The sequence below is a fragment of the Eumetopias jubatus genome, unplaced genomic scaffold (assembly GCF_037043125.1).
Source record: "Eumetopias jubatus isolate StellerSeaLion01/CBP00866 unplaced genomic scaffold, mEumJub1_p1.0 scaffold_6, whole genome shotgun sequence".
Taxonomy (NCBI): Eukaryota; Metazoa; Chordata; class Mammalia; order Carnivora; family Otariidae; genus Eumetopias; species Eumetopias jubatus.
The window spans coordinates 136,663,110-136,683,075 of record NW_028274812.1 but is presented as its reverse complement, the minus strand read 5'-3'; the positions used below and the strand labels follow the sequence as shown (position 1 = coordinate 136,683,075).

General features: G+C 40.5%; 1 pseudogene; it reads left to right on the top strand.

Annotated features, from left to right (window-relative positions):
* Positions 1 to 296: 296 nt before the first annotated feature.
* Positions 297 to 1,261, top strand: LOC114212620 (syntenin-1 pseudogene; annotated as a pseudogene).
* Positions 1,262 to 19,966: the final 18,705 nt, after the last annotated feature.

The following is a 19,966-nucleotide window of genomic DNA, read 5'->3' as shown; positions in this document are numbered from 1 at the left end:
GTTGTGTTTGCAGTTCTTCTCCATTCCCTTCTTCTCCTGCTCTCTTCCCTTGTGTTGTGATGGTTTTCTTTAGTCATATGCTTGGATTCCTTTCTCTTTAGTTTTTGCATATATATTACAGGTTTTGATTTGTGGTTACCATTAGGCTCGTATATAACATCTTATGTGTATAACAATCTGTATTAACTTGATGGTCACTTAAGTCGGAACCGATTCTAAAAAGCACTAAATTTGGGCCAGTTACTGGAGGTGGCAGCAGTGAGCGGATCCTTGTGGCCTAGAAAAATCCTGCAAAAATGTCTCTGTACCCATTTCTTGAATACCTGAAGGTAGACAAAGTTATTCAGGCTCAAACTGCCTTTTCTGCAAACTCTGCCAAGCCAGCAATTTTGTCTGAAGCTTCTGCTCCCATCTCTCAAGATGGAAATCTTTATCCTAAATTGTATCTGGAGCTCTCCCAGTACATGCGCCTGAGTTCAAATGAAGAAGAAATCCGTGTAAATATGGCCTCGGTCCCTGGAGCATCAGTTCAGGGGTTGGTAGAAAGACCTTCCAGTATGAACTATATGGTGGCTCCTGTAACTGGTAACGTTGCTGGAATTCGTAGAGGAGAAATTAAGCAAGAGATTCGTGAAGTCATTTTGTATAAGGATCAAGTTGGAAAAATTGGGCTCAGGCTCAAATCAGTAGATAATGGTATATTTGTTCAGCTGGTCCAGGCAAATTCTCCAGCCTCACTGGTTGGTCTGAGATTTGGGGACCAAGTATTCCAGATCAGTGGGGAAAACTGTGCAGGCTGGAGCTCTAATAAAGCACACAAGGTCCTCAAACAGGGTTTTGGAGAGAAGATTACTATGACTGTTTGTGACAGGCCCTTTGAATGGACAATTACCATGCATAAGAATAGTACTAGACATGTTGGCTTTATCTTTAAAAATGGAAAGATAATACCCTAGTGAAAGATAGTTCTTCAGCCAGAAATGGTCCTCTCACAGAACATAACATCTGCAAACTCAACAGGCAGAATGTCAATGGGCTGAAGGACTGTCAAATTATCGACATACTGTCAACATCTGAGACTGTAGTTACTATTACAATCATGCCTGCTTTTATCTTTGAACATATTATTAAATGGATGGCACCAAGGATTATGAAAAGCCTGATAGATCACACCATTCCTGAGGTTTAAAAGTCATGGCACAATGGAAACTTCACCGAACTTCTCCAGTTTACTTCTTGGGCAACTTAACTTTATATTATGCACATGAACCTTTCTAGGAGTGAGAGCATCTGCTGCATGAAGACCTTTCTATCTACATTATGGCTGGGAATCTTACTGTTTTGTTTGGATAACTTGTTCATACTTCAAGAGCATTGTAGCCTTATCCTGGTTTTACAGATGTGAAACTTTGGACAGATTTACTGATTTTCATAGAGTAGTTTCTCTACTGGAAACCCGATGCTTTTACAAGCCATTATGATTAGAATGACTGATACAGACTTAGCTCTGTGTTAGAACAAATCACCTTTACCTTACATATCAAGTAGTGCTGTTCATATTACTTTAGTTCTATGGTATAATTGCATTTTTAATGGGTTACCATAGTACATGTAGAATGACTACTTTTGATGGTTTTTTAGTTCTGTGTGTATGTGTGTGTGTGTGGATGGGTGTGGGTGTGGGTCTAAAACACCAATTAAGTACACTGGTTTCATTCCATGTAAGCATTATACAGTGTATGTAGGTTGCAAGAGATTGTGTTGCTCATCATTAAATTGTAACTACCTTTACTGAAAAATAAATTAATTAATAAATGCACTAAATTCCCCCCACAGTGTTTTATGTATATGATGTCATATTTCACATCCTTTTAGTTTGTGAATCCTTTAACTGATTTTTTATAGATTTTAAATTGATTTTACTGCTTTTGTGCTTTAACCTCTGTAAGGGTTTTATAAGTGATAATCTACTACTGTTATTATGTTTGTATTTACCTGTGAAATTTTTTCCTTTCATAGTTTTCATACTCCTGATTATGACCTTTTCTTTCCACTCAAAAAATTCCCTTTAACATTTCTTATAAAGTTGCTTTAGTCATGATGAATTCCTTTCTCTAGGAAACTCTTTTATCTCTCCTTCTATTCTGAAATAACCTTGCTGGATATTCTTTTTTTTTTTCCTTTAAATTTGTTTATTGTTGTGTTAATCACCATACATTACATCATTAGTTTTTGATGTAGTGTTCCATGATTCATTGTTTTTTTTATAACACCCAGGGCTCCACGCAGAACGTGCCCTCTTTAATACCCATCACCAGGCTAACCCATCCCCCCACCCCCTCCCCTCTAGAACCCTCAGTTTGTTTTTCAGAGTCCATTGTCTCTCATGGTTCGTCTCCGCCTCCAATTCCCCCCCTCTTCATTCTTCCCCTCCTGCTATCTGCTGCTTCTTTTTTTTCTTAGCATATATTGCATTATTTGTTTCAGAGGTACAGATCTGTGATTCAACAGTCTTGCACAATTCACAGCGCTCACCATAGCACATACCCTCCCCAATGTCTATCACCCAGCGACCCCATCCCTCTCACCCACCCCCACTCCAGCAACCCTCAGTTTGTTTCCCGAGATTAAGAATTCCTCATATCAGTGAGGTCATATGATACATGTCTTTCTCTGATTGACTTATTTCACTCAGCATAACACCCTCCAGTTCCATCCATGTCGTTGCAAATGGCAAGATCTCATTCCTTTTGATGGCTGCATAATATTCCATTGTGTACATATACCACCTCTTCTTTATCCATTCATCTGTCGAGGGACATCTTGGCTCTTTCCACAGTTTGGCTATTGTGGACATTGCTGCTATAAACAACGGGGTGCACGTACCCCTTCGGATCCCTACATTTGTATCTTTGGGGTAAATACCCAGTAGTGCAATCGCTGGATCGTACAGTAGCTCTATTTTCAACTGTTTGAGGAGCCTCCATACTGTTTTCCAGAGTGGTTGCACCAGCTTGCATTCCCACCAACAGTGTAGGAGGGTTCCCCTTTCTCCACATCCCCACCAACATCTGTCGTTTCCTGACTTGTTAATTTTAGCCATTCTGACTGGTGTGAGGTGGTATCTCATTGAGGTTTTGATTTGGATTTCCCTGATGCCGAGCGATGTGGAGCACTTTTTCATGTGTCTGTTGGCCATTTGGATGTCTTCTTTGCAGAAATGTCTGTTCATGTCTTCTGCCCATTTCTTGATTGGATTATTTGTTCTTTGGGTGTTGAGTTTGATAAGTTCTTTATAGATTTTGGATACCAGCCCTTTATCTGATATGTCATTTGTAAATGTCTTCTCCCGTTCTGTCAGTTGTCTTTTGGTTTTGTGGACTGTTTCTTTTGCTGTGCAAAAGCTTTTTATCTTGATGAAATCCCAATAGTTCATTTTTGCCCTTGCTTCCCTTGTCTTTGGCAATGTTTCTAGGAAGAAGTTGCTGTGGCTGAGGTCGAAGAGGTTGCTGCCTATGTTCTTCTTTAGGATTTTGATGGACTCCTGTCTCACCTTTAGGTCTTTCAACCATTTGGAGTCTATTTTTGTGTGTGGTGTAAGGAAATGGTCCAGTTTCATTCTTCTGCATGTGGCTGTCCAATTTTCCCAACACCATTTGTTGAAGAGACTGTCTTTTTTCCACTGGACATTCTTTCCTGCTTTGTCAAAGATTAGTTGACCATAGTGTTGAGGGTCCATTTCTGGGTTCTCTATTCTGTTCCATTGACCTATGCGTCTGTTTTTGTGCCAGTACCGTACTGTCTTGATGATGACAGCTTTGTAATAGAGCTGGAAGTCTGGAATTGTGATGCTGCCAGCTTTGCTTTTCTTTTTCAACATTCCTCTGGCTATTCGGGGTCTTTTCTCGTTCCATACAAATTTTAGGGTCATTTGTTCCATTTCTTTGAAAAAAGTGGATGGTATTTTGATGGGGATTGCATTGAATGTGTAGATTGCTCTAGGTAGCATTGACATCTTCACAATATTTGTTCTTCCAATCCATGAGCATGGAATGTTTTTCCATTTCTTTGTGTCTTCCTCAATTTCTTTCATGAGTATTTCATAGTTTTCTGAGTAGAGATCCTTTGCCTCTTTGGTTAGATTTATTCCTAGGTATCTTATGGTTTTGGGTGCAATTGTGAATGGGATCGACTCCTTAATTTCTCTCTCTTCTGTCTTGTTGTGGTGTATAGGAATGCCACTGATTTCAGTGTATTGATTTTATATCCTGCCACTTTACTGAATTCCTGTATGAGTTCTCGCAGTTTTGGGGTGGAGTCTTTTGGGTTTTCCACATAAAGTATCATATCATCTGCAAACAGTGAGAGATTGACTTCTTCTTTGCCGATTTGGATGCCTTTGATTTCTTTTTGTTGTCTGATTGCTGTGGCTAGGACTTCTAATACTATGTTGAATAGCAGTGGTGATAGTGGACATCCCTGCCGTGTTCCTGACCTTAGGGGGAAAGCTCTCAGCTTTTCCCCATTGAGAATGATACTCGCTGTAGGTTTTCCATAGATGGCTGTTATGATATTGAGGTATGTACCCTCTATCCCTATACTCTGAAGAGTTTTGCTCAAGAAAGGATGCTGTACTTTGTCAAATGCTTTTTCTGCATCTATTGAGAGGATCATATGATTCTTGTTCTTTCTTTTGTTAATGTATTGTATCATGTTGATTGATTTGCGGATGTTGAACCAGCCTTGCAGCCCAGGGATAAATCCCACTTGGTCGTGGTGAATAATCCTTTTAATGTACTGTTGGATCCTATTGGCTAGTATTTTGGTGAGAATTTTTGCATCCATGTTCATCAAGGATATTGGTCTGTAATTCTCCTCTTTGATGGGGTCTTTGTCTGGTTTGGGGATCAAGGTAATGGTGGCCTCATAAAACGAGTTTGGAAGTTTTCCTTCCATTTCTATTTTTGGAACAGTTTCAGGAGAATAGGTATTAATTCTTCTTTAAATGTTTGGTAGAATTCCCCTGGGAAGCCATCTGGCCCTGGGCTTTTGTTTGTTGGGAGATTTTTGATGACTGCTTCAATTTCCTTAGTGGTTCTAGGTCTGTTCAGGTTTTCTATTTCTTCCTGGTTCAGTTTTGGTAGTTGATACATCTCTAGGAATGCATCCATTTCTTCCAGGTTATCTAATTTGCTGGCATAGAGTTGCTCATAATATGTTCTTATAATTGTTTTTATTTCTTTGGTGTTGGTTGTGATCTCTCCTCTTTTATTCATGATTTTGTTGATTTGGGTCATTTCTCTTTTCTTTTTGATAAGTCTGGCCAGGGGTTTATCAATCTTGTTAATTCTTTCAAAGAACCAGCTCCTAGTTTCGTTGATCTGTTCTACTGTTCTTTTGGTTTCTATTTCATTGATTTCTGCTCTGATCTTTATTATTTCTCTTCTCCTGATGGGTTTAGGCTTTATTTGCTGTTTTTTCTCTAGCTCCTTTAGGTGTAGGGTTAGGTTGTGTATTTGAGACCTTTCTTGTTTCTTGAGAAAGGCTTGTATTGCTATATACTTTCCTCTTAGGACTGCCTTTGCTGTATCCCAAAGATTTTGAACAGTTGTGTTTTTATTTTCATTGGTTTCCATGAATTTTTTTTAATTCTTCTTTAATTTCCTGGTTGACCCATTCATTCTTTAGTAGGATGCTCTTTAGCCTCCATGTATTTGAGTTCTTTCTGACTTTCCTCTTGTGATTGAGTTCTAGTTTCAAAGCATTGTGGTCTGAAAATATCTTGCTGGATATTCTTGGCTGTAGTTGTTTTCTTTCTTTCTTTGTTTTCCTATCAGCACTTTGAGTATATCATGCCACTTTCTTCTGGCCTGCAAAGTTTCTGCTGAAAAATCAGCTGATAATCTTATGGGTTTTTCCTGGTATGTAACTGTTCTTTCTCCTGCTGCTTTTAAAATCATTCATGATCACTACTTTGTGCCATTTTAATTATTATGTGTCTTGATGTGGATATCCTTGGATTGCTTTTGTTGAGGGTTCTCTGTGCTTCTTGGATATAGAGGTCTGTTTCCTTCCCCAGATTCAGGAAGTTTTAGCTATTATTTCTTCAAATAAATGTTCTGTCCCCCTTTCACTCTCTTCTCTTTCTGGGATCCCTATAAAGTGAATGTTATTATGCTTGATGGTGTCACTGGTTTCCCTTAATCTATTTTCATTTTTTGTTATTCTTTTTGCTCTCTCCTGTTCAGCTTGATTGCTTTCCATTACTCTGTCCTCCAGGTTGCTGATCCATTCTTCTGCTTCCTCTAGCCTACTATTTATTCCACCTAGTATATTTTTAATTTCAGTTACTAAGTTCTTCATCTCTGATTGGTTCTTTTTTATATTTTTTATTTCTTTGTTGAAGGTCTCACTGAAATCCTCCATTCTTTTCTGAAGTCCAGTGACCATTACTTTGAATTCTTGGTGACCATCACTTTGAATTCTTTATCAGGCATATTGCTTATTTCCATTGCATTTAGCTCTTTTGCTATTGTTTTGTCCTATTCTTTCATTTTAGATATATTCCTCTATCTCCTGATTTTGTCTATCTGTGTTTGTCTCTATGTACTAGGAGAATCATTTACATCTCCTGATCTTGAAAGTAGGGACCCTATGAAGAAGGGATCCTATGATGCCTTGTAGCACAATGCCCTCTGTTCACCAGAACCAGGGGCTTCAAGGGTGTCTTCTATGTGGGCTACATGTACCCTCCTGTTGTGGCTAAGCTGTGTTTGCCTTTAGTCCAGTCAGCCGCAATGGCCCACTTTGTCTGTTGTAGGCCTGGTTTGGTCCCTGGCTATTAAGGGGCCAGTCTGGGGCCACCATGGGCTTGTAGTTGGGTGGTGTCGGTAGTTAGACCAGATGCCTGACCTCGGCCATTTGCCAGAGCTGCAGCTGTCCCAAACTGCAGGGTGCTGTCCCTGCCTTGTCCCCTGAGAGGCTTTTGTTGGTGGGTGGGGACTACAGTCAGACCAGATGCTTGCTCTCAGTCTGTCTGCTGGAGCTGCAGTCAAACTCGTGTGTGTGTGTGTGTGTGTGTGTGTGTGTGTGTGTGTGTGTGGTTATTTTCCCCTCTGCCCAGGGCAGAAGTCAATTTGGAGTGACAAACAGTCCCTGCTGGGGCTGCTTACAGGATGAAAAGTGGCAGGAAGTGCTTATTAAACTGCTGCTGATGTGCTGTATCTACGTGGGGTTGTTCATTACGCTATCTCTTTAAGGACAGGGAATCAGTTTCCTATTACCCTATGGCTCTCCCAGAGCCAAGCCCCTGATTTTTAAAGTAGCCAGAGTTAAGCCCTGCTGGTTGTAAAAAACTTATGAAGTTAAGCCCCACTGGTTTTCAAAGCCAAATATTATAGGGACTCATCTTTTCAATGCAGGTCCTCCAGTGTGGGGCATCTGCTGTGGGCTCTGCTCCTCTCCCTTCTCCATGCTTGTGTGGTGTCCCTCCCGTTTGCAGTTAGTCTCACCAGAAGTTTGGTTCCCAACTGTGTCTCCACCCATCCTGCCCTTTTCTTGTTGTGGCCTCCTCTCATGATTAACTGTGGAGAGTCTGATGTGCCTGTTACCTCAGGATCCACCTGGTCTACTATCTTCAGAACATTCTTGATCAAAAACATAGATATTAGTGACTCGGTGTCAAAAACTGATTTCAAAGAGTTGAATTCTGAATATGAAAAAGTTTTAGGAATGCTTAACCGATTCATTTCAATTCTGTTTTCTTTTTCATATTGTACAGACATGCTGTAAAATACCTTTGCTAAGTAAGTCTTTAAAAGTTCTCAAAATGAGTATAAAATAAAAATTCAAGTGATAAAAAAGCACTTTGTCAGAGTTTGACATTTTTTTCTGCCTCCATAGAACATAAAGTAATGTGTCATATATTCAGTGATGTCTTAGATTTGATCAAATGTGGTAATCATTTTCTATAAAAATCTTAAACATATACATTATTTTAGAAAATTATCCATAGTTCCAAATATTAACACTAGTGCACCTTTCTTTTTTTTTTTATAAAGAGAGAGAGATGGGGTGAGAGAATCTTAATCAGGCTCCATGCCCAGTGCAGAGCCCAACGTGGGGCTCAATCTTACAACCCTGAGATCATGACCTGAGTAGAAATCGACAGTTGGACACTTAACTGACTGAGGCATCCAGGCGCCCCTACTGCACCTTCTTATTTACAAGTAAGCATATTTTAATTCAGTAGAATTTACCTCCTTCAATAAATGTTAACTGAAAATCTGCAAAAAAAAAAAAGAACCTTATTAGGTACAATGTGGAATATCGAAATAAATAAGATGGCCCCAGCCTGGGTGGCTCAGATGGTTGAGCAACAACCTTTGGTTCAGCTCATGATCCCAGGGTGCTGGGATCAAGCCCCACATCGGGCTCCTGGCTCAGTAGGGAGCCTGCTTCTTCCTCTCCCTCTGCCTCTCCCCCTGCTCATGCTCTCTCTCTGTATCTCTCTGTCTCAAAATAGATAAAATCTTTAAAAAAATAAGATGGCCCCAGTCCCCAAAGAATTCAGAATCTAGTAAATACTTTATATTACTATTCTGGTGTGTTTCATTCATTTATTCCTTCAAAAATATTTACCAGGCAGTCAATCTGAGATTGTACCCTTGCCTGGCTTTCTATCCTCCCCCATCTTCCATCTCCCTCTACCTTACCCTTCTGTCCTGGGAGCACATCTTTAATAAATCATTTGCACACAAATCCTTGCCTCAGGGTCTGCTTCTGGAGCAGCCAACCTAAGACAAATACATAAATGATATTTGAAGCCAGGTGTCTAGATAAACTATAAGATATCAAGAGACTGGATACTCATAATTACTGTCTATATTTAATGTTTTAAGAGATTTGAGTGTTACTTTGTTTTTGGAACCAAGGCAATTCTGAATGTTTCCAAGTACAGTTGACCCCGAACAACATGGTTTTGAACTGCACAGACCCACTTATATGCAGATTTTTTATACAAATACAGTATAGTAGTGTAAATATATTTTCTTTTCCTTCTTTTCTTTTTTTTAAGATTTTATTTATTTATTTGAGAGAGAGAGAGCATGAGTGGGAGGGAGGCACGAAGGGAGAGGGAGAAGCAGACCCCCCACTGAGCAGGGAGCCTGATGTGGACCTTGATCCCAGCACCTGGGGCTCCTGACCTGAGCCAAAGGCAAATGCTTAACCCACTGAGCCACCCAGCTGCTCCATCTCTTCCTTATTTTCTTATTAACATTTTCTTTTCTCTATTTACTTTATTGTAAGAATACAGTATGCAAGACATATAACATACAAAATATGTGTTAATTGTTTATGTTACTGTAAGGCTTCTGGTCAACAGTAGGCTATTAGTAGTTAAGTTTTGGGGAAGTTACATGTGGATTTTTTACTACATATGGGGTTGGTGCCAAAACCTCTGCATTGTTCCAGGGTCAACTATAAATCCTGCCCTTACATCGCTGAATTTATATAACAAACATTCAAGACTCAGCTGGACTAGGATTTCCTAACTAGGTCATCCCCTTGATATATAAATATTGGCTTCTGGACACAAGGATAAAAATGAATAGAGGAGGGGCACCTAGCTAGCTCAGTTGGTAGAGCATGTGACTCTTGATCTCAGGGTTGTGAGTGTGAGCCCCGTGTTGGCTGTAGAGATTACTTAAATTATTTGAGAGAGAGAGAGAGAGAGAGCCATGAGCATAGAGGAGGGGCAGAGGGAGAGGGAGAAGCAGACTCCCCGCTGAGCAAGGAGCCCAATGTGGGGCTCGATCCCAGGGCCCCGGGATCATGACCTGAGCTGAAGGCAGATACTTAATTGACTGAGCCACCCAGGTGCCCCTAAAAATAAAAACTTAAAAAAAAATGAATAGAGGGGCACCTGGGTGGCTCAGTCAGTTAAACAACTGCCTTCAGCTCAGGTCATGATCTCAGGGTCCTGGGATCGAGCCCTGCATCGGGCTCCCTGCTCGGTGGGAAGCCTGCTTCTCCCTCTGACCCTCCTCCTGCTTGTGTTCCCTCTCTCACTGTCTCTCTCTCTGTGTCAATTAAATAAATAAATAGAATCTTTAAAAAAAATGACTAGAGGAATACGAGTGTGTGTGGGTGTATGTGTGTGTTGATATATGGGTACAGAGCAAGGACAAAGCAGTCCTATGTGTGTTGTTGGCTATTAAGGTAAGGCGAGGAACAGTCTCAAACTAGACTAGAGAATACATTCTGGATTCTAGAATTGTTTGCCACATATTCAAGAGTAATATAGTCACATTTCAAAAAGGAAAAATGACCATAAGTGCATATCATTATTCACTCAAAACTATTTATTTTAGGTCAGTTACTATATGTCAGGCACTGTGCTGGGCACTGGGGATACAATGTGAATTGGCAGACATAAGTCTGTTTTCTCACTGCACTTACATTTTGAAGTTGAGAAGGAGAGACAAACATTAAATAATTACCTGAGTAAGTATTTACGTACAATTACTTATGTTAAGAAAAAAAGTACGCAACATTATTAGAGTAAATAACTGGGGACTAAAGTAATAAGAAAGGCCTCTCTGAAGAAGTGACCCCCAAGCCGAGCCTGAAGGAGAAATAGAATTAAGCAGACATAGAGGCTATATGTTCTGGATTGGGGGCCCAAGAGGTGTTTCTTCAAACTCAAGCCCTAAATGATATTACAGCTGTGCTTTAGCCATAAGAACTACCGCAGCAAGACCACAGGTGCTTTGCCCTCCCAGGCCCCTTTTTTTCTGAATACAGACTTTGTCCTTGCCCTACCTGGAGGTCATCTGCTCATCTCTCAAGATTCAGTTCATGCCACTTCCTCTTGGAATCTTTTGCTGACTCCAAGAAATGTTAAACACTCCTGCTGCCATGTGCCTTGTGCATTCCTGGCACATCATAGGTACTTGGAAAATATTCATTAGATATCTAGTGAATAAATACAGTAACACCTTATTCAATAACCTTTTTACATGTTTAGCCCATCTCCAGACTCTGAGCTCCCTGGAAGTAGAGGCTATGTCTTGGTCATCCATCCGATGCTTGATTTATGGCACCCTTTTAAAGTTTGTTGAATGAATGCATGAGGTTAGGGAACTGGGTGGTGATAACAGAAAGCTAAGAGATGAGGTTTCAACATACACTGAGGTCAAATCATGGAAGGTCTTAAACGTCATTTGAAGGAGTTTGGACTTGTGTGGACATGGGGAGGCACTAGAAGTGTCTGAACGAGAAACTGACCGGTCTAGAGCCATGTTTTATGATGATAATTCCATCAGCAGAGTGCACAATAGGCAGAAGCAGGGAGAGACTGGAAGTGAGCGGACCAGGTAGGAAGTCATCTAGATGAGCGGTAGTAGAAAGGGATGGAGAAGGAGACGATTGGAAGGGAGAACCAGCTGCATCAGGCCCTGAGACCTGACTTCCCATGGGAGATTCACGCTGGGGCATTTGCCACCGGAGGCTGCAATTTGCATAAAATCTCTATAATGTTTCCTAAGAATTCTCCAGAGGCACATGAGTTTCCTAGTTAGGTAATTAAGAAATAGTTACATTCTCCAGAGAATAGCTAAATGCCCTAGATACTTTCTCCAATTCGGATTTAGCAAAGGGTGAGATAGCCATGCCAAAATTCCTTTTTGGTTAATTCCCCCTAGTTTCAAAATAAATAACCATTGAATAACAACCCAGCAACATCAATAACCTAAGCTTTTTCTAGAAATTTCACTATATCAGCTCCTAGATTCTGGGCTTCCTCTAATAACTAGAGTTAGTATTTCATTTTTATTGCTCCATCCCTCTGCAGCTCTAATTACCAATACGGTAGACAATGCTGTGGGTTTATTTGTTCATTCAAAGTAAACAAAATGAAAAAAGGGGGGGAAGCATATAAAAAATTCAGACTGTATTACAAATTTTATACTGGAAGTCAGGAAATAGAAAACTTAAGATTCTCAAGGTACATGAATGTTAATTTATCTGCCCTGCATATGTTTTACAAGATGTTTCAATTTGAATCCTGAATCCAAAAACTAATCATCTGTAACGTGGGTAGGTTAACATAGTATGATATATCTTTTGATTTTTTTAATTTCATGAAAAATATTTATGAGTGACTGTTCTGTGTACTTCTAAACATTTATGAGGGCCCATTAAATGCCAAGAACTGTACTTTGTATCCTTATGTATCTAAAACTTTAATCTTTGCAAAACTCCTGCGAGATGTTGTATTATTATATCTATTTAATAGTTGAAGAAACAGGCTCAGAGTGGCTCAGTGACTTGCCTGAGGTCACACAGTTCATAGGCAATGGAGCTGGTTGGGAATTCAAATCTACTTGACTCGAAGCCTCCCCACCATGCTGCTTGTCTCTAAGATTGAACCACACTGCAGTTCAGCTCTAACATAGCAAAACAGTTCAAGAAAAACATTGAAAATCTTCCCTTAAATAAGCAAGTAGAATTAAAGCTGTCTTTCATGCTGTCTGTGGTTAAAGCAGAGAATAAGCCCCTGTAAGCATAATAGTTGCAATGAGCAAAAGAAATGGATTCCCAAGAAGAAATAGTGTAACAACCGCAAAGTATATACTAGCTTTAAAATCATTTTCTTTCTAATGTAACTGTTTTCCAGAAGGTCTTGGCCCTGTGTCAAATGTCACCAGATAATACAATTGTAACAATATTGCAGGCTTCAGTGGACTGTTCCACTGGAAGCCTCACACTTTACAAGCGTTTTCCCTCTGTGATGATACTTATTGTGTGGAACAATTCTCCAAAGCATTTAAAGGTAATTGATTGCTTATTAATATTTACAACAGCCCTAACAGTGGTTTGAAAGTGAGTGCTGCTATTTGTGTGTGTCTCTCTCTCCCGATGTATAGAAAAGTCAGGGAGTCCCAACTGGATGCTGAAATTAAATGCTGGTCTCTGGCTCCAAGTCCAGTGTGATTTGTGCACTTGAAGATTATCACTTACTGGTTAATGTGAGAAAATACTAAGGGTAAGATGCTTTCCTTAAGACTACAGGATAAAAAATACTACCTATCTTTTTTTTCTACCTCTGAAGTTATGGAGGAAGGAATTTGTGGCTTCTTGTCCCGCTATGTATGCCACTGTTCCAGACAGTGAGTCACTCACTGCATCATCAGTGTTACGTGCTTCCATTTCATGGGCAGAGAGACAGAATCTCAGATACATTAAAGAAATGGCCCGAAGCTACTCCTCTAGCAAATGGCGGATCCAAGGTTCAAACCCAAGTTAAACAAGGCCCATGCTTGTCCCACCCTCTCAGTACTACATCTCTTACGTTTTTATTTTTAAATATTGGTATCTGTCAGAAAATGTTAGAGACAGGCATGAAAAAACACAAATACTTAAAATTCACAGATAACTGCCAATTCTTGTTTTCGTGTTTCTGCCAGATCTTTAATTAGAAAATCAAGACTGTTAGGTAGTCCAATTGGCTGGTATGAAATCCCGTGCTTCACCCTGGTGGATGCTCTGCTGGAGGGGAACAATGCTAAAAGGTGACCTTGACAACACACCAGGCAATCCATTTCTGTATAATTGGGATTTACTTTTATATATGTACTCCTGCTTGGAGAGTAAATTTCAGATATCATAATTTTACTTTTTAAATAGTGAATTCACAATACCACTAAGAAGCAACATCAATGGTTTTTTTTTTGTTTGTTTGTTTTTTGGTCATGGAAGTTCAGGATAAATGTTTTGAATCATTGTAATAGACTAAAACTTCTCGTTTCTTTCTCAAAGCATACTAATTTCTCAAAGCATTATAATATAGATGTTACAGGGAAATGCTAAATGTCCCTTTTTAAAGGGAGAAATATACAGAGCTGATAAGGAAAGGTTAGGGAGTAACTGCTGTCATCAAAAAGACAGAGAAAGGACCCCCCAGTCCTGGCCCCTCCAGCTCTGGCCATCCTGCTAAGGTGGCCTGACGCAGTGCCCCCGGGACCCCACGCGCACTCCCACTCCCGCTCTAGCTGGCCTGTAAGAGCCACCAAGCACATACGGTCTAAATGGGATGCTCCTACACAAGGCAACGCCTTCAAGACCAGCAGAGGGAGCTGTTCTGCCTAATTTATAGAAACAAACACAGAAAGTCAAACAAAATGAGGAGAAAAAGGAATATATTCCAAACAAAAGAACAATATAAAACCCTGGGGGGGGGGGCGGGGAATACCCTAATGAAATGGAGATAAGTAATTTAACTAATACAGAGTTCAAAGTAAGAAAATATATCAAAGGAAAAAAAAAACAACTCACTGGTAAAGGCAAATGTACAGTAAAAGCAATAGATAAGCCACCTTAAAAAGGTTAAAAGACAAAAATAGTAAAATCAAGTATAACTACAATAAGTAGTTAAGGGATACATAAAATAGCAAGATGTAAGATATGACATAAAAAACATAGAACATGGTGGGTGAGGTGGAGTAAAAATGTAGTGGTTTTAAAATACATTCAAACTTGAGCAACTATCTGCTTAAAATAAATTGCTATATACATAAGTCAATATATATGAGCCCAATGGTAACCACAAACCAAAAACCTATTATAGAAATACAAAAAATAAAGAGAGGGAGCCCAAACATAACACTAAAGAAAAAAACCACAAAGGAGGAGACCAGGAGAAGCAGAAAAGAACAGAGAAGAACTACAGAAATAACCAGAAAACAATGAACAAAATGGCAATAAGTACGTATCTATCAATAATTACTTTATTTGTAAGTTGCCTAAGTGTTCCAATCAAAAGACATAGGGTGGATAAATGGATAGACAAGTTTCATTTATATGGTACCTACGAGAAACTCACTTCAGATCCATATACATGAACAGACTAAAGTGAAGAGATGGAAAAAGATACTCCATGCAAACGGAAGCAGAGAGAAGCTGGAATAACAACACCTGTATCAGACAAAATGACTAAAACAATGACTGTAACAAGAGACAAAGAATGGCATTACATAATGATAAAGGGATCAATCCAACAAGAGGACATAACATTAGTAAATACTTACGCACCCAACATAGGAGCACCTAAATATATAAGGCAAACATTAACATAGAGGGAGAAATTGGCAGTGATACAATAATAGTAGGGGACTTTAAGACCCCACCTACATCAATGGATAGATCATCCAGAGAGAAAACCAATAAGGAAACATTGGCCTTAAACAACCAACTAGACCAGATGGACTTAATAGATATATACAGAACAATACTTCAAAAAAATGCAGAAAACACATTTTTTCTGAAGTGCACATGGAACATTCTACAGGATAGATCACATGTTAGGCCATGAAGCAAGTTTCAATAAATTTGGGAAGATTGAAATTGTATCAAGCATCTTTTCTGACCACATGGTATAAAACTAGAAATCAATTACAGGAAGAAAGCTGAATACGCACACACATACACACACGGAACCTCAATAGCATGTTACTGAACAACCAATGGGTCAGTGAAGAAATCAAAGAGAAAATCAAAAAATACCTTGAGACAAATGAAAATGGACAACTTTCTAAAATCTGTATACAGCAAAAGCAATTCTAAGAGGGAAGTCCATAGCAATACAGAACTGGCTCAAGGAACAATAAAATCCCAAACCCTAAATTTGTTATCCCAAATAAACAGCCTAACCTTGTACCTAAAGAAACTAGAAAAAATAAGAACAAATGAAGCCCAAAGTTAATAGAAGGAAGAAAATAATAAAGATTGGAGCAGAAATAAATGAAATAGAGACTAAAAAAACACAATAGAAAAAATTATTGAAACTAAGAGCTTGTTCTTTGAAAAGGTAAACAAAATTGATAAACCTCTAGCCAGACTCATCAAGAAAAAAGGAGAGAGGGATCAGATAAATCAGAAATGAAAGACAAGTTACAACTGACAACAAAGAAATACAAAGGATCATAAGAGACTACCAGGAACAATTGTACACCAAAAAATTGGAAAACCTTGAAGAAATGGGTAAGTTTTTGGAAACACACAACCTTTCAAAACTGAATCATGAAGATATAGAAAATCTGAATAGACCAATTATAAGTAATTTAAATATCCCAAAAAGCAAAGTTCTGGACCAGATGGCTTCACGGGTGAATTCTACCAAACATTTAAAGAAGAGTTAATACCTCTTCTTCCCAAATTATTCCAAAACATTGAGGAAGAAGGAACACTTCCAAACACATTTTATGAGGCCAGCATTATCCTGGTACCAAAACTGGACAAAGACATCACAAGAAAAAGAAGTGAAGCATAGCTGATTGGGAGCCATCTTTGAAGATCACCTATCATGTAGCTCACCCACCTCACCCCGAACCGTTTTCTCCCCATTTTGGAAACTTAGAAATTTTTTTATAATTTATAGTTAATTTTTTTAAAAAATTTATGTTTTTATTAAGTTTATTTATTTAAGTAATCTCTACACTCAGCGTGAGGCTCGAACTCATGACTCCAAGATCAAGAGTCGCATTGCTCCTCTGACCAAGCTAGCCAGGTGCCCCTAATTTATAGTTAATTTTGATGAAGAATAGAGAATTTGGGTCTGACCGACAGCCTCCTGTGTTAAGCCAGCGAAGTTCAGTATGAAGGCACTCAGTCCCTTCCTTCTTGGAAAGCCAGTGTGACCCGAGAGTCAGACGGCCTGAATTTGGCTCTTGACTTCACCATACACTGTCTCTTAGCGCTTGAGCTGGTTCGCGTCCCAGTGTTGCCACGAGACTTGTGTGCCAGCACTGGCCTGTAACTGCAGTAAGACACACTGGGCAGGAGCCACCTTTGGCTCCCTCAGAAATTCCAGGCAGTTGACAGGAGTTTCAAAAGGTCCAGGTAATGTGCTTTGTAATGTGAATATACTGAATAAATGGCAGGTTACAGGCAAGCATGGTCATAGACAGAAGCTAAGGAAATGTGCACTCACTTGGATTCATGTCATCCCCAAAGCATTTTGTCTTCAGCTTCATGGGGAAATGGTGCAAAACAGAACCTTACATGGCCTTAACTTTTTCAGTTTATTTCATTATACTGGTAGGAATTCAACTAATGACAGATTCATTTGGGAGAACAAATAAAACCAAAGCTTTGCTGACAAAGGCAATAAAATCTGCTAAGTAATTCCAGGAAGCATGGCTGGCTAGAAATGGGTGGAATGCGAAGAGACTGGTTTCAAGATGAGTGGGAGGAGATGGAAGACCCTCCTCACACCGTTCACGGGGAAGAAGGCAAACCAGGCTCCACTGATCTTCCAACAAACACCTAGAAACCAAACAACAGAAGCACCAAAAAGACCCAAAGCCTTTTTAGGTTTGACTGTGGAGTTGGGGTACTAAGGTAAGTTTTGGGGTAGGAGTGAGCTCCTTCAGTGGAATAAAGTATGTCATCCTTTTGAGATCTTGTCCCTGCATTCATGGTAGAGATAGAGCATGGGGGGGAGGGAGGGAACTGTCATCAGGCAGGGTGTTTTGTGTCAAGCCCCAGAAACCCACTATGGCCAACTTGAACAAAAAGGAATTCATTTGGAAGGATATTGAGGTACAGAAGGACAATGGAGAAAGGCAGTTACAAAATGGACAGGCCCAGGCATCTCCAAAGACCCCGGGAGGAGGGATTACTAAATGGTCTTATCTGGACATCCCCACTGGAAAGGATGAACCATTCCAACTATTCTCAGTCTTTTTGTCCCTAAGTTTAAAAGAGGAAGACAGCAATTAGCCTGGCAGGGGTGGTTTGCCCAGCCATTGGCTAGAGACAGGATGATGACCATGATGGAAAAGCCCATTCAATACATCCAATAGGAGAGGGGTAGTTCCTCCAAATGAGTGAGTGCTTTTGCCCAGGGAAAGCTAAAGGATGGTAGACTGCCCAAAGCAACACGGATCTGTTACAAAAGTCAGTATCAACATGCAAGAACGATACCCCCAGTGGTGAAATGAATGGTCCTGCCTCGGCGAGGCAGAATGATCAAGCACGGGGGCTGGGGGGTGGACAGTCGTGCGCTGCTTTTCTGCCAGAGGTGGCTTGTTTTGCCTTAAGAGGCCGGGAGTTGAAAAAGAAGGATAATGACAGTCTGAGGCAACCTCTCAGAAAAACAGATCTATTATTATCCTGTGTCCCATTTGATCCTCCAAACTCCTATTCCCAGGTGAAATCCCAAACACAGAAGCATTCTTTTCCAAAGACCCACGCACTTATGGAAGGGAGAAGACTACTAGGAAATCAAATGGTAGTTTGGACTACTTAATTGTTTGCTTTTCTGTTAATCTTAGTGAGGGACAAAGCTTTGAGTAAAGAGGTGGAGAAAGAGGTCAGTGGTTTGGGGGCCCTAGAGAAGTCGGGGCTGACCCAGGTGAAGTGTAAGTGTTTAGGGCAAATGAAGGTCCAGATCCCTGGAGAAAGGGGGATCCTCAGTGGAGGAGAGCAATTAGGTCTGGCATTGGACCCCGGAAAGGGAGAAGAACACTCCTTTCTCTTCCTCCCCACAGGGGATGTGACTCCCACTCCCAGATTCAGAACTCAGGCTCCTGTTGTCATGTGGCCACATTAAGGGTTAAACCGCCTTCTGTGGGAAAGACTTTACAACCAATTCACCACTTATAACCTTGTGACTGGGGAAGAAATATATCTCAGATTTCTAAGCACTGACTTAGAAACTGTTGGAGCTCAGCTTTTTCATAGATTGGGCACCGTCTATAACATGTCATTGATACTCTGTGATTTTGTTGGTGGGATTTACTCTGAGCCATCTGGCCTGGGGAGTTCCATCACCAAGCAAACGTCTCTCTTACGCATGTAATTTGGTTAAGCCCTTAATGATGCACAGTGGCTTTTATCATGTCTGCCTCGTGGCTTTATTTAGTCTGACTGATGAACTGGCTCAAATCCTGTGCCTCTGTGGAGTACAGATAAACAAGGGTTTAACAAACCCAAGGGTACTGCACAGTCTCCTGGGGGGCAATGAGAGACGTGGGGAGCTTCTCAGAGTGCTATTCAGGGGCAAGAGCACCTCAGTCACCTGAGGCTAAGGGGGAAAGAGAGGGGTCCGATTACCCAGGTTGGAGGGGGACCTCGGGCTCTCTGCAGAGGATTATATCGGAGCCTAGTTAAGTGAAACATCCTTCCCCTTGCCCTTGGTTTGCCCTCCCACTCCCTGGCCTCCCCAGGAGAACCTAAAACCACAAGAGGGAGGAAGAACAAAAGCGAGAGCACAGACCAGCCCTTAACTCATCCATCTTTCTCCCCAGGAGGGGCCACTGAGCCTCGGCCAGCCCTGCACCTTGGGAGGGCAAGAGCTGATGATGGAGCTTTACAGTGGACTGACCTCTGTGCGTGTGTGTGTGTGTGCGTGCGCGTGCGTGTGCGTGTGTGTGGTTTAAGAGTGCTGGAAATTGCAGTTTTGTGAAAAAATGCCTACAAGACTGATGTACTGTTTTAACCGCTGGAACTTCAGTTTTCACTTCAAAAGGATATATTTAGCATAAACCATTGTAGTTTTGCATTTCTACTACAAGTTGATAAGGCACATTATTTTGAGATCGTTGGCAGGAAGCTTTTAATATTTGTTTTCTTTTCCAAAAATAGTGTTCCAAGGACCTTTACATCAGGTCAAATTTCCAAGGGAAAGCTGGCCAATTTTCTGGAAATTTTCAAAGGGTGAATGTGCCCCCAACAGAGATTGTGCTATTCAGTGTTCATTAATGTGGGCTCAGTCTGTTGGGGAAGAGCCGTGGTGTGTCGGGGCACAGCCCCCCTCCCCACTCCCACCCCCAGATGGTAGACATGGGGGGAAAGCACGGGTAGGACAAGGGGAATTTATTGGCATTTAACCAAATTCTGATTGATTGAAGTCACAGCTTGACACCGAACTTCACCTCCACTCCCTTTCCAGCCCCTAGCTATT